The sequence below is a fragment of the Vicugna pacos genome, unplaced genomic scaffold (assembly GCF_048564905.1).
Source record: "Vicugna pacos unplaced genomic scaffold, VicPac4 scaffold_113, whole genome shotgun sequence".
Classification (NCBI taxonomy): domain Eukaryota; kingdom Metazoa; phylum Chordata; class Mammalia; order Artiodactyla; family Camelidae; genus Vicugna; species Vicugna pacos.
In genome coordinates, this window is record NW_027328793.1 from 163806 (window position 1) to 178866 (window position 15061).

Genomic DNA, 15061 nt, shown 5'->3' on the forward strand with positions numbered 1-15061 from the left:
GCACTGCGGACGACGGCGGGCCGGGTCCGAACCCAGCTGCGTCCTCAGAGCTGGTGCCCTGGCTTCATCCAGGCCTCCGCAGGGTCCTGGGCAGGGGGGCCGAGTTGGCGTCACTGTGTGCGGACACGGCATGGGCTGGGAGGTGAGCAGTCAGCAGCCCAGAGAGGCCCCTGGGGAGCTCTACGGAAGGAGGAAGCTTGGGGAAGGGGATCCCAGGAAGTGACCTCACTTCCCTGGCAACCGAACCCAACAGAACTTAGACCCGAGGTCACCGGGCACCCACTCTGTCGAGAAGCCCCTACTCGGCTCACCCGCTTGGTGAACTCAGCTCAACTCAGTCACCCATGTTCTGTTGCGTCCCAACACCCCGAGGCCGCGGTGCCCGGAAGGCCCGCAGTCAGGGGCTGGGCCAGCGGTGCCGGCGCTGGCTCAGCTCTCACCCCAGGCGCCTCTGGCCTTTTGGCCACAGGGACCCAAAGGTAACCCAGGGAGGCCCGGGGCAGGCCCGACCAGCCCAGGCCACCTCTCAGGCCCCACCCGGGTATAGCCCCACATCCCCTTCCCTTTACTGGTGGAGGTGGGCAGTCACGTTGGGCTGGGGTGGGGGGGGCCTGCCTCAAGCACGAGCAGGTCAGAGGCCTGGGGGGCCTGTCACGTCCGCACCCCGGGTCCCAGCTGGCGGGCTGGGCTGTGGCCAGCCGGGCAGGGACCTGCCGCACGAGTCCAAGCCTGTGCCCTCTGGCTGTGTCTCTTCCCTCCCGGGTGGCCGTCTCAGCTGAGCAAGGTCCCAGTCTGATCGGGCAGAAGCGGGAGTGGTCCTGGCCGGGCAGGGCTCTGAGACCTCCGGGCCGGGCTCTGAGACCTCCGGGCTGGGCCCGCTGCCGCTCACTGTCATTGCAGAGCCGGACACTGCAGGAGCCGCTGGATCAGGACACTCACGCCGCCTCCCCGAGCGAGGGGACGCTGCACGCTTCTCAGGGCCAGCACCAGCTCCGGGTGAGTATGCACACGGAGGGGTCCCCGCCACCACGATGGCCTCCTCCCCAGAAACCGCCCAGGCGGCACGCCAGGGTCCTGCCCGCGGCTGACAGGCAGCTCAGCAGACCCGGCTCTGACCTGGAGCAGCTCCCTGCGAGTCAGGTGGAGGACCAGGAGCCCACCGAGGCACAGCCCCAAGGTGAGAAGGGCGGGGCTGGTGAACGTGTGCAGCTGAGGGAGGGCCGAGGGCTGGGCCACACAGGGAGGCGTCCCCAGAGGCTGCTGCTGGCACCAGAGCAAACATTGCTCTCAGACCACCTGCCTATAAGAGTTCAGTCACAAAACACATCCTGTGGGCACTTGCTGGGTGGTAGCTGTCCGCAAAGCTCTGGGAAGATGTGCGCCCTTGAAGAGGCCCACGGAAAGGGAGGCACGTGGCTCAAGTTTTCCTCTCTCAAAGCACGAGTGAGCGCATCCACGAGACTGAAAGCTCTCTCCACTTCCAACAGTCACAGATCCAGAGCAGGCGCGGGCAGGGGAAGATGCCACAGAACAAAACCAGGACCATCAGGATCCAGCAGGAGACCCCGAGCTCCCTCCTGCTGCTCCTGCAGCTTCTGCAGCTCCGGCAGCTAATGCTGCTCCTGAAGATCCTGCAGCTCCTGCAGCTCCTTCCGCTCCAGCAGCTCCCACTGCTCCTGACGATCCTGCAGCTCCTGCTATTCCTCAAGGTCCCGCAGCTCCTGCTTCTCCTCAAGGTCCCGCAGCTCCCGCTGCTTCCAAAGGTCCTGAAGATGCTGCACCTGCAGCTGGACCGCTGGGCCACGGACAGCCAGTTCAGGCGTCAGCAGCCCCTGGGGCTGAGCCCCCTCTGCGCCCACCCGCACCTTCTTCTTCAAAATCCCACCGTGAATCCCCTCCCGCACCCGACCTTGACTTCCATTCCCCTGAAGTGATTTGTGTTTGGTTTTTCTTCACTTGCCTCTGTTTCTTTCATATCGGTTATGGCATCCTTTATCTTGCCTTTTTAAGTTTCTTTTAATAAAATATAGACTTTGTCCCTCTGAAATTCTGCAATTCAGGAGCACTAGGTGCCTTCACGATGCCGTGCGAGCATCACTGCCATGCAGGCTCACACCATTCCTTTCTTCAAAGTAAAAACTTGGATCCACAGCACGCACTGCCCCCCACGCCCTCACCCACCAGCCACTGACAGCCCCGAGTCCTCTTCCCCTCTGGGTGTCTTTACCTCTCCTGGGTGTTCCCTGTCAATGAAGCCACAGGAAAGCTGGCTTTGCGTGCCTGACCATGTGGCTTAAGCGCTGGCTGGTGATGTTTTCTTTTGTTTTCACTTGAAATCGCATTTTGATTATTGGAAAGGGAAATCCAGGTGGGCTAAAGATGTCATGTGCAAAATGAAGCCCTTTCGGTAACTCTCTGCATAACCTCGGGGGAGGCGCTGCTCTTCCCCCTGGGACGCCACAGCCACAAGACAGAAGGGAGATGCTTAGTTCTTCCTGGGGCAAAAACAAAAGCACACAAACCAAGAAACCAGCAAAAGCCCAGAAATATACCCGGAAAGAGACTCCACGACCCGCGAGGCCCCAAGCTTGGAGAAAGGATACACATCCCCGGGGTCCAAAAACCTCTCGAAACCCAGTGCTCTAAACAAACAAAACACACACGCAGATCCAAGGAGAGGCACATCAGGTGGCCAGTGTGCGTTAGACGTGCTCGACCTCTCGGGGGAGGACACAGGCAGACGGATACACTGTGGAGACAGCACTGGTCACCATGACGCTGGCAGGGCTTTAGCCTGGTGACAGCCAGCCCTGGTGACAACGTGAGGAGGCAGAGGCCCCAGCAGATCCCCTGGATGGATGAGAGAACAGACACACCTCTCCAGGGAAACAGTGTGCAGGACGCATCAAAGGGCCACAGGCGCAGCACCCTTCACCGGCAGTGCCGATCCTTACAGCTGACCCTACCAAAGTGCTCGCACAACTTGCAAAGAAGGTTTTTACTTCAGCAACATGAAAACAATCAGTATGTCATCAAGGCATTTTCAGAAGTGACCTGCCCCGGGCCCTAACATTACAAAACCAGAAATACACAGGTACGCACGTAAATGTACACGCACATGCATCCAGGAAAAGGGACAGAGAGACTGACACACAGACAGGCAGAGGGAGAGAGAAACAGAGAGAGAGAGAGACAAGACAGGCGCTGAGAGACACAGAGGGGGAGAAGGAACAGCGGAGCTGGGAACGAGCGGAAGTCACGCCCATTTTCACACGTCACTCTGCATGTCACAACCAGGTCCCAATGTCCATCCACCCTGCAGGGGAGGGTGTGGTGGGGGCTCACACGAGGAAACGTGACCAGAAGGCATAAAAGCAGAGAGCATTGTGGGGCAGCCCACCCGAGGGGCCGAGATGAGACACTGGGCCTGAATCTAAACATGACACAGTGACCCAGGAGGTGGTATGCCAGCGAGAACCAAGTCACAGTTATGTTCAGTTTCTCCCCACCCCCCGCCCCGACAGGGAGCTGGGAAGCAGGTGGCAAGGGGAGTGACTCTCTCCGGACCCCAGGGCAGACCCCACCCAGGCTGTGTGGGGTGTGCTCTGTGCTCCGCCAGCCCTCTCTGGGGCCCTCCCTTTGCTGAGTCTGCGCGCGAGCTCCCTCTGATGCCAGCCCGCGGGACTGACAGCTGAGGCAGGTGCTTGTGCCTCTGGAGACACTGGCTTCCCCGGGAAGGAGGGGCCAGGATGATCCCCACTGTGCCGACGGGGGACTGGGGAGACCCTGAGAGGCAGGCAGCTCGTCCAGGGTGACAGCACTGCGGACGACGGCGGGCCGGGTCCGAACCCAGCTGCGTCCTCAGAGCTGGCGCCCTGGCTTCATCCAGGCCTCCGCAGGGTACTGGGCAGGGGGGCCGAGTTGGCGTCACTGTGTGCGGACACGGCATGGGCTGGGAGGTGAGCAGTCAGCAGCCCAGAGAGGCCCCTGGGGAGCTCTACGGAAGGAGGAAGCTTGGGGAAGGGGATCCCAGGAAGTGACCTCACTTCCCTGGCAACCGAACCCAACAGAACTTAGACCCGAGGTCACCGGGCACCCACTCTGTCGAGAAGCCCCTACTCGGCTCACCCGCTTGGTGAACTCAGCTCAACTCAGTCACCCATGTTCTGCTGCGTCCCAACACCCCGAGGCCGCGGTGCCCGGAAGGCCCGCAGCCAGGGACTGGGCCAGCGGTGCCGGTGCTGGCTCAGCTCTCACCCCAGGCGCCTCTGGCCTTTTGGCCACAGGGACCCAAAGGTAACCCAGGGAGGCCCGGGGCAGGCCCGACCAGCCCAGGCCACCACTCAGGCCCCACCCGGGTATAGCCCCACATCCCCTTCCCTTTGCTGGTGGAGGTGGGCAGTCACGTTGGGCTGGGGTGGGTGGGGCCTGCCTCAAGCACGAGCAGGTCAGAGGCCTGGGGGGCCTGTCACGTCCGCACCCCGGGTCCCAGCTGGCGGGCTGGGATGTGGCCAGCCGGGCAGGGACCTGCCGCACGAGTCCAAGCCCGTGCCCTCTGGCTGTGTCTCTTCCCTCCCGGGTGGCCGTCTCAGCTGACCAAGGTCCTAGTCTGATCGGGCAGCAGAGGGTCGAGCGGGCAGAAGCGGGAGTGGTCCTGCCCGGGCAGGGCTCTGAGACCTCCGGGCCGGGCTCTGAGACCTCCGGGCCGGGCCCGCTGCCGCTCACTGTCATTGCAGAGCCGGACACTGCAGGAGCCGCTGGATCAGGACACCCACGCCGCCTCCCCGAGCGAGGGGCCGCTGCACGCTTCTCAGGGCCAGCACCAGCTCCGGGTGAGTCTGCACACGGAGGGGTCCCCACCACCACGACGGCCTCCTCCCCAGAAACCACCCAGGCGGCACGCCAGGGTCCTGCCCGCGGCTGACAGGCAGCTCAGCAGACCCGGCTCTGACCTGGAGCAGCTCCCTGCGAGTCAGGTGGAGGACCAGGAGCCCACCGAGGCACAGCCCCAAGGTGAGAAGGGCGGGGCTGGTGAACGTGTGCAGCTGAGGGAGGGCCGAGGGCTGGGCCACACAGGGAGGCGTCCCCAGAGGCTGCTGCTGGCACCAGAGCAAACATTGCTCTCAGACCACCTGCCTACAAGACTTCAGTCACAAAACACATCCTGTGGGCACTTGCTGGGTGGGAGCTGTCCGCAAAGCTCTGGGAAGATGTCCGCCCTTGAAGAGGCCCACGGAAAGGGAGGCACGTGGCTCAAGATTTCCTCTCTCAAAGCACGAGCGAGCGCATCCACGAGACTCAAACCTCTCTCCACTTCCAACAGTCACAGATCCAGAGCAGGCGCGGGCAGGGGAAGATGCCACAGACCAAAACCAGGACCATCAGGATCCAGCAGGAGACCCCGAGCTCCCTCCTGCTGCTCCTGCAGCTTCTGCAGCTCCGGCAGCTAACGCTGCTCCTGAAGATCCTGCAGCTCCTGCAGCTCCTTCCGCTCCAGCAGCTCCCACTGCTCCTGACGATCCTGCAGCTCCTGCTATTCCTCAAGGTCCCGCAGCTCCTGCTGCTCCTCAAGGTCCCGCAGCTCCCGCTGCTTCCAAAGGTCCTGAAGATGCTGCACCTGCAGCTGGACCGCTGGGCCACGGACAGCCAGTTCAGGCGTCAGCAGCCCCTGGGGCTGAGCCCCCTCTGCGCCCACCCGCACCTTCTTCTTCAAAATCCCACCGTGAATCCCCTCCCGCACCCGACCTTGACTTCCATTCCCCTGAAGTGATTTGTGTTTGGTTTTTCTTCACTTGCCTCTGTTTCTTTCATATCGGTTATGGCATCCTTTATCTTGCCTTTTTAAGTTTCTTTTAATAAAATATAGACTTTGTCCCTCTGAAATTCTGCAATTCAGGAGCACTAGGTGCCTTCACGATGCCGTGCGAGCATCACTGCCATGCAGGCTCACACCATTCCTTTCTTCAAAGTAAAAACTTGGATCCACAGCACGCACTGCCCCCCACGCCCTCACCCCCCAGCCCCTGACAGCCCCGAGTCCTCTTCCCCTCTGGGTGTCTTTACCTCTCCTGGGTGTTCCCTGTCAATGAAGCCACAGGAAAGCTGGCTTTGCGTGCCTGCCCACGTGGCTTAAGCGGGGGCTGGTGATGTTTTCTTTTGCTTTCACTTGAAATCGCATTTTGATTATCGGAAAGGGAAATCCAGGTGGGCTAAAGATGTCATGTGCAAAATGAAGCCCTTTCGGTAACTCTCTGCATAACCTCGGGGGAGGCGCTGCTCTTCCCCCTGGGACGCCACAGCCACAAGACAGAAGGGAGATGCTTAGCTCTTCCTGGGGCAAAAACAAAAGCCCCACAAACCAAGAAACCAGCAAAAGCCCAGAAATATACCCGGAAAGAGACTCCACGACCCGCGAGGTCCCAAGCTTGGAGAAAGGCTACACATCCCCGGGGTCCAAAAACCTCTCGAAACCCAGCACTCTAAACAAACAAAACACACACGCAGATCCAAGGAGAGACACAGCAGGTGGCCAGTGTGCGTTAGACGTGCTCGACCTCTCGGGGGAGGACACAGGCAGACGGATACACTGTGGAGACAGCACTGGTCACCATGACGCTGGCAGGGCTTTAGCCTGGTGACAGCCAGCCCTGGTGACAACGTGAGGAGGCAGAGGCCCCAGCAGATCCCCCGGATGGATGAGAGAACAGACACACCTCTCCAGGGAAACGGTGTGCAGGACGCATCAAAGGGCCACAGGCGCAGCAGCCCTTCCCCGGCAGTGCCGATCCTTACAGCTGACCCCACCAAAGTGCTCGCACAACTTGCAAAGAAGGTTTTACTTCAGCAACATGAAAACAATCAGTATGTCATCAAGGCATTTTCAGAAGTGACCTGCCCCGGGCCCTAACATTACAAACCCAGAAATACACAGGTACGCACGTAAATGTACACGCACATGCATCCAGGAAAAGAGACAGAGAGACTGACACACAGACAGGCAGAGGGAGAGAGAAACAGAGTGAGAGAGAGACAAGACAGGCGCTGAGAGACACAGAGGGAGAGAAGGAACAGCGGAGTTGGGAACGAGCGGAAGTCACGCCCATTTTCACACGTCACTCTGCATGTCACAACCAGGTCCCAATGTCCATCCACCCTGCAGGGGAGGGTGTGGTGGGGGCTCACACGAGGAAACGTGACCAGAAGGCATAAAAGCAGAGAGCATTGTGGGGCAGCCCACCCGAGGGGCCGAGATGAGACACTGGGCCTGAATCTAAACATGACACAGTGACCCAGGAGGTGGTATGCCAGCGAGAACAAAGTCACAGTTATGTTCAGTTTCTCCCCACCCCCCGCCCCGACAGGGAGCTGGGAAGCAGGTGGCAAGGGGAGTGACTTTCTCCGGACCCCAGGGCAGACCCCACCCAGGCTGTGTGGGGTGTGCTCTGCGCTCCGCCAGCCCTCTCTGGGGCCCTCCCTTTGCTGAGTCTGCGCGCGAGCTCCCTGTGATGCCAGCCCGCGGGACTGACAGCTGAGGCAGGTGTTTGTGCCTCTGGAGACACGATGGCTTCCCCGGGAAGGAGGGGCCAGGATGATCCCCACTGTGCCGACGGGGGACTGGGGAGACCCTGAGAGGCAGGCAGCTCGTCCAGGGTGACAGCACTGTGGACGACGGCGGGCCGGGTCCGAACCCAGCTGCGTCCTCAGAGCTGGCGCCCTGGCTGCATCCAGGCCTCCGCAGGGTCCTGGGCAGGGGGGCCGAGTTGGCGTCACTGTGTGCCGACACGGCATGGGCTGGGAGGTGAGCAGTCAGCAGCCCAGAGAGGCCCCTGGGGAGCTCTACGGAAGGAGGAAGCTTGGGGAAGGGGATCCCAGGAAGTGACCTCACTTCCCTGGCAACCGAACCCAACAGAACTTAGACCCGAGGTCACCGGGCACCCACTCTGTCGAGAAGCCCCTACTCGGCTCACCCGCTTGGTGAACTCAGCTCAACTCAGTCACCCATGTTCTGCTGCGTCCCAACACCCCGAGGCCGCGGTGCCCGGAAGGCCCGCAGCCAGGGGCTGGGCCAGCGGTGCCGGCGCTGGCTCAGCTCTCACCCCAGGCGCCTCTGGCCTTTTGGCCACAGGGACCCAAAGGTAACCCAGGGAGGCCCGGGGCAGGCCCGACCAGCCCAGGCCACCACTCAGGCCCCACCCGGGTATAGCCCCACATCCCCTTCCCTTTACTGGTGGAGGTGGGCAGTCACGTTGGGCTGGGGTGGGGGGGGCCTGCCTCAAGCACGAGCAGGTCAGAGGCCTGGGGGGCCTGTCACGTCCGCACCCCGGGTCCCAGCTGGCGGGCTGGGCTGTGGCCAGCCGGGCAGGGACCTGTCGCACAAGTCCAAGCCCGTGCCCTCTGGCTGTGTCTCTTCCCTCCCGGGTGGCCGTCTCAGCTGACCAAGGTCCCAGTCTGATCGGGCAGCAGAGGGTCGAGCGGGCAGAAGCGGGAGTGGTCCTGGCCAGGCAGGGCTCTGAGACCTCCGGGCCGGGCTCTGAGACCTCCGGGCCGGGCCCGCTGCCGCTCACTGTCATTGCAGAGCCGGACACTGCAGGAGCCGCTGGATCAGGACACCCACGCCGCCTCCCCGAGCGAGGGGCCGCTGCACGCTTCTCAGGGCCAGCACCAGCTCCGGGTGAGTCTGCACACGGACGGGTCCCCACCACCACGACTGCCTCCTCCCCAGAAACCACCCAGGCGGCACGCCAGGGTCCTGCCCGCGGCTGACAGGCAGCTCAGCAGACCCGGCTCTGACCTGGAGCAGCTCCCTGCGAGTCAGGTGGAGGACCAGGAGCCCACCGAGGCACAGCCCCAAGGTGAGAAGGGCGGGGCTGGTGAACGTGTGCAGCTGAGGGAGGGCCGAGGGCTGGGCCACACAGGGAGGCGTCCCCAGAGGCTGCTGCTGGCAGCAGAGCAAACATTGCTCTCAGACCACCTGCCTACAAGAGTTCAGTCACAAAACACATCCTGTGGGCACTTGCTGGGTGGGAGCTGTCCGCAAAGCTCTGGGAAGATGTCCGCCCTTGAAGAGGCCCACGGAAAGGGAGGCACGTGGCTCAGGTTTTCCTCTCTCAAAGCACCTGTGAGCGCATCCACGAGACTCAAAGCTCTCTCCACTTCCAACACTCACAGATCCAGAGCAGGCGCGGGCAGGGGAAGATGCCACAGACCAAAACCAGGACCATCAGGATCCAGCAGGAGACCCCGAGCTCCCTCCTGCTGCTCCTGCAGCTTCTGCAGCTCCGGCAGCTAACGCTGCTCCTGAAGATCCTGCAGCTCCTGCAGCTCCTTCCGCTCCAGCAGCTCCCACTGCTCCTGACGATCCTGCAGCTCCTGCTATTCCTCAAGGTCCCGCAGCTCCTGCTGCTCCTCAAGGTCCCGCAGCTCCCGCTGCTTCCAAAGGTCCTGAAGATGCTGCACCTGCAGCTGGACCGCTGGGCCACGGACAGCCAGTTCAGGCGTCAGCAGCCCCTGGGGCTGAGCCCCCTCTGCGCCCACCCGCACCTTCTTCTTCAAAATCCCACCGTGAATCCCCTCCCGCACCCGACCTTGACTTCCATTCCCCTGAAGTGATTTGTGTTTGGTTTTTCTTCACTTGCCTCTGTTTCTTTCATATCGGTTATGGCATCCTTTATCTTGCCTTTTTAAGTTTCTTTTAATAAAATATAGACTTTGTCCCTCTGAAATTCTGCAATTCAGGAGCACTAGGTGCCTTCACGATGCCGTGCGAGCATCACTGCCATGCAGGCTCACACCATTCCTTTCTTCAAAGTAAAAACTTGGATCCACAGCACGCACTGCCCCCCACGCCCTCACCCCCCAGCCCCTGACAGCCCCGAGTCCTCTTCCCCTCTGGGTGTCTTTACCTCTCCTGGGTGTTCCCTGTCAATGAAGCCACAGGAAAGCTGGCTTTGCGTGCCTGCCCACGTGGCTTAAGCGGGGGCTGGTGATGTTTTCTTTTGCTTTCACTTGAAATCGCATTTTGATTATCGGAAAGGGAAATCCAGGTGGGCTAAAGATGTCATGTGCAAAATGAAGCCCTTTCGGTAACTCTCTGCATAACCTCGGGGGAGGCGCTGCTCTTCCCCCTGGGACGCCACAGCCACAAGACAGAAGGGAGATGCTTAGCTCTTCCTGGGGCAAAAACAAAAGCCCCACAAACCAAGAAACCAGCAAAAGCCCAGAAATATACCCGGAAAGAGACTCCACGACCCGCGAGGTCCCAAGCTTGGAGAAAGGCTACACATCCCCGGGGTCCAAAAACCTCTCGAAACCCAGCACTCTAAACAAACAAAACACACACGCAGATCCAAGGAGAGACACAGCAGGTGGCCAGTGTGCGTTAGACGTGCTCGACCTCTCGGGGGAGGACACAGGCAGACGGATACACTGTGGAGACAGCACTGGTCACCATGACGCTGGCAGGGCTTTAGCCTGGTGACAGCCAGCCCTGGTGACAACGTGAGGAGGCAGAGGCCCCAGCAGATCCCCCGGATGGATGAGAGAACAGACACACCTCTCCAGGGAAACGGTGTGCAGGACGCATCAAAGGGCCACAGGCGCAGCAGCCCTTCCCCGGCAGTGCCGATCCTTACAGCTGACCCCACCAAAGTGCTCGCACAACTTGCAAAGAAGGTTTTACTTCAGCAACATGAAAACAATCAGTATGTCATCAAGGCATTTTCAGAAGTGACCTGCCCCGGGCCCTAACATTACAAACCCAGAAATACACAGGTACGCACGTAAATGTACACGCACATGCATCCAGGAAAAGAGACAGAGAGACTGACACACAGACAGGCAGAGGGAGAGAGAAACAGAGTGAGAGAGAGACAAGACAGGCGCTGAGAGACACAGAGGGAGAGAAGGAACAGCGGAGCTGGGAACGAGCGGAAGTCACGCCCATTTTCACACGTCACTCTGCATGTCACAACCAGGTCCCAATGTCCATCCACCCTGCAGGGGAGGGTGTGGTGGGGGCTCACACGAGGAAACGTGACCAGAAGGCATAAAAGCAGAGAGCATTGTGGGGCAGCCCACCCGAGGGGCCGAGATGAGACACTGGGCCTGAATCTAAACATGACACAGTGACCCAGGAGGTGGTATGCCAGCGAGAACGAAGTCACAGTTATGTTCAGTTTCTCCCCACCCCCCGCCCCGACAGGGAGCTGGGAAGCAGGTGGCAAGGGGAGTGACTTTCTCCGGACCCCAGGGCAGACCCCACCCAGGCTGTGTGGGGTGTGCTCTGCGCTCCGCCAGCCCTCTCTGGGGCCCTCCCTTTGCTGAGTCTGCGCGCGAGCTCCCTGTGATGCCAGCCCGCGGGACTGACAGCTGAGGCAGGTGTTTGTGCCTCTGGAGACACGATGGCTTCCCCGGGAAGGAGGGGCCAGGATGATCCCCACTGTGCCGACGGGGGACTGGGGAGACCCTGAGAGGCAGGCAGCTCGTCCAGGGTGACAGCACTGTGGACGACGGCGGGCCGGGTCCGAACCCAGCTGCGTCCTCAGAGCTGGCGCCCTGGCTGCATCCAGGCCTCCGCAGGGTCCTGGGCAGGGGGGCCGAGTTGGCGTCACTGTGTGCCGACACGGCATGGGCTGGGAGGTGAGCAGTCAGCAGCCCAGAGAGGCCCCTGGGGAGCTCTACGGAAGGAGGAAGCTTGGGGAAGGGGATCCCAGGAAGTGACCTCACTTCCCTGGCAACCGAACCCAACAGAACTTAGACCCGAGGTCACCGGGCACCCACTCTGTCGAGAAGCCCCTACTCGGCTCACCCGCTTGGTGAACTCAGCTCAACTCAGTCACCCATGTTCTGCTGCGTCCCAACACCCCGAGGCCGCGGTGCCCGGAAGGCCCGCAGCCAGGGGCTGGGCCAGCGGTGCCGGCGCTGGCTCAGCTCTCACCCCAGGCGCCTCTGGCCTTTTGGCCACAGGGACCCAAAGGTAACCCAGGGAGGCCCGGGGCAGGCCCGACCAGCCCAGGCCACCACTCAGGCCCCACCCGGGTATAGCCCCACATCCCCTTCCCTTTACTGGTGGAGGTGGGCAGTCACGTTGGGCTGGGGTGGGGGGGGCCTGCCTCAAGCACGAGCAGGTCAGAGGCCTGGGGGGCCTGTCACGTCCGCACCCCGGGTCCCAGCTGGCGGGCTGGGCTGTGGCCAGCCGGGCAGGGACCTGTCGCACAAGTCCAAGCCCGTGCCCTCTGGCTGTGTCTCTTCCCTCCCGGGTGGCCGTCTCAGCTGACCAAGGTCCCAGTCTGATCGGGCAGCAGAGGGTCGAGCGGGCAGAAGCGGGAGTGGTCCTGGCCGGGCAGGGCTCTTGGACCTCCGGGCCGGGCTCTGAGACCTCCGGGCCGGGCCCGCTGCCGCTCACTGTCATTGCAGAGCCGGACACTGCAGGAGCCGCTGGATCAGGACACCCACACCGCCTCCCCGAGCGAGGGGCCTCTGCACGCTTCTCAGGGCCAGCACCAGCTCCGGGTGAGTCTGCACACGGAGGGGTCCCCACCACCACGACGGCCTCCTCCCCAGAAACCACCCAGGCGGCACTTCAGGGTCCTGCCCGCGGCTGACAGGCAGCTCAGCAGACCCGGCTCTGACCTGGAGCAGCTCCCTGCGAGTCAGGTGGAGGACCAGGAGCCCACCGAGGCACAGCCCCAAGGTGAGAAGGGCGGGGCTGGTGAACGTGTGCAGCTGAGGGAGGGCCGAGGGCTGGGCCACACAGGGAGGCGTCCCCAGAGGCTGCTGCTGGCACCAGAGCAAACATTGCTCTCAGACCACCTGCCTACAAGAGTTCAGTCACAAAACACATCCTGTGGGCACTTGCTGGGTGGGAGCTGTCCGCAAAGCTCTGGGAAGATGTGCGCCCTTGAAGAGGCCCACGGAAAGGGAGGCACGTGGCTCAAGTTTTCCTCTCTCAAAGCACGAGCGAGCGCATCCACGAGACTCAAAGCTCTCTCCACTTCCAACACTCACAGATCCAGAGCAGGCGCGGGCAGGGGAAGATGCCACAGACCAAAACCAGGACCATCAGGATCCAGCAGGAGACCCCGAGCTCCCTCCTGCTGCTCCTGCAGCTTCTGCAGCTCCGGCAGCTAACGCTGCTCCTGAAGATCCTGCAGCTCCTGCAGCTCCTTCCGCTCCAGCAGCTCCCACTGCTCCTGACGATCCTGCAGCTCCTGCTATTCCTCAAGGTCCCGCAGCTCCTGCTGCTCCTCAAGGTCCCGCAGCTCCCGCTGCTTCCAAAGGTCCTGAAGATGCTGCACCTGCAGCTGGACCGCTGGGCCACGGACAGCCAGTTCAGGCGTCAGCAGCCCCTGGGGCTGAGCCCCCTCTGCGCCCACCCGCACCTTCTTCTTCAAAATCCCACCGTGAATCCCCTCCCGCACCCGACCTTGACTTCCATTCCCCTGAAGTGATTTGTGTTTGGTTTTTCTTCACTTGCCTCTGTTTCTTTCATATCGGTTATGGCATCCTTTATCTTGCCTTTTTAAGTTTCTTTTAATAAAATATAGACTTTGTCCCTCTGAAATTCTGCAATTCAGGAGCACTAGGTGCCTTCACGATGCCGTGCGAGCATCACTGCCATGCAGGCTCACACCATTCCTTTCTTCAAAGTAAAAACTTGGATCCACAGCACGCACTGCCCCCCACGCCCTCACCCCCCAGCCCCTGACAGCCCCGAGTCCTCTTCCCCTCTGGGTGTCTTTACCTCTCCTGGGTGTTCCCTGTCAATGAAGCCACAGGAAAGCTGGCTTTGCGTGCCTGCCCACGTGGCTTAAGCGGGGGCTGGTGATGTTTTCTTTTGCTTTCACTTGAAATCGCATTTTGATTATTGGAAAGGGAAATCCAGGTGGGCTAAAGATGTCATGTGCAAAATGAAGCCATTTCGGTAACTCTCTGCATAACCTCGGGGGAGGCGCTGCTCTTCCCCCTGGGACGCCACAGCCACAAGACAGAAGGGAGATGCTTAGCTCTTCCTGGGGCAAAAACAAAAGCCCCACAAACCAAGAAACCAGCAAAAGCCCAGAAATATACCCGGAAAGAGACTCCACGACCCGCGAGGTCCCAAGCTTGGAGAAAGGCTACACATCCCCGGGGTCCAAAAACCTCTCGAAACCCAGCACTCTAAACAAACAAAACACACACGCAGATCCAAGGAGAGGCACAGCAGGTGGCCAGTGTGCGTTAGACGTGCTCGACCTCTCGGGGGAGGACACAGGCAGACGGATACACTGTGGAGACAGCACTGGTCACCATGACGCTGGCAGGGCTTTAGCCTGGTGACAGCCAGCCCTGGTGACAACGTGAGGAGGCAGAGGCCCCAGCAGATCCCCCGGATGGATGAGAGAACAGACACACCTCTCCAGGGAAACGGTGTGCAGGACGCATCAAAGGGCCACAGGCGCAGCAGCCCTTCCCCGGCAGTGCCGATCCTTACAGCTGACCCCACCAAAGTGCTCGCACAACTTGCAAAGAAGGTTTTACTTCAGCAACATGAAAACAATCAGTATGTCATCAAGGCATTTTCAGAAGTGACCTGCCCCGGGCCCTAACATTACAAACCCAGAAATACACAGGTACGCACGTAAATGTACACGCACATGCATCCAGGAAAAGGGACACAGAGACTGACACACAGACAGGCAGAGGGAGAGAGAAACAGAGTGAGAGAGAGACAAGACAGGCGCTGAGAGACACAGAGGGAGAGAAGGAACAGCGGAGCTGGGAACGAGCGGAAGTCACGCCCATTTTCACACGTCACTCTGCATGTCACAACCAGGTCCCAATGTCCATCCACCCTGCAGGGGAGGGTGTGGTGGGGGCTCACACGAGGAAACGTGACCAGAAGGCATAAAAGCAGAGAGCATTGTGGGGCAGCCCACCCGAGGGGCCGAGATGAGACACTGGGCCTGAATCTAAACATGACACAGTGACCCAGGAGGTGGTATGCCAGCGAGAACAAAGTCACAGTTATGTTCAGTTTCTCCCCACCCCCCGCCCCGACAGGGAGCTGGGAAGCAGGTGGCAA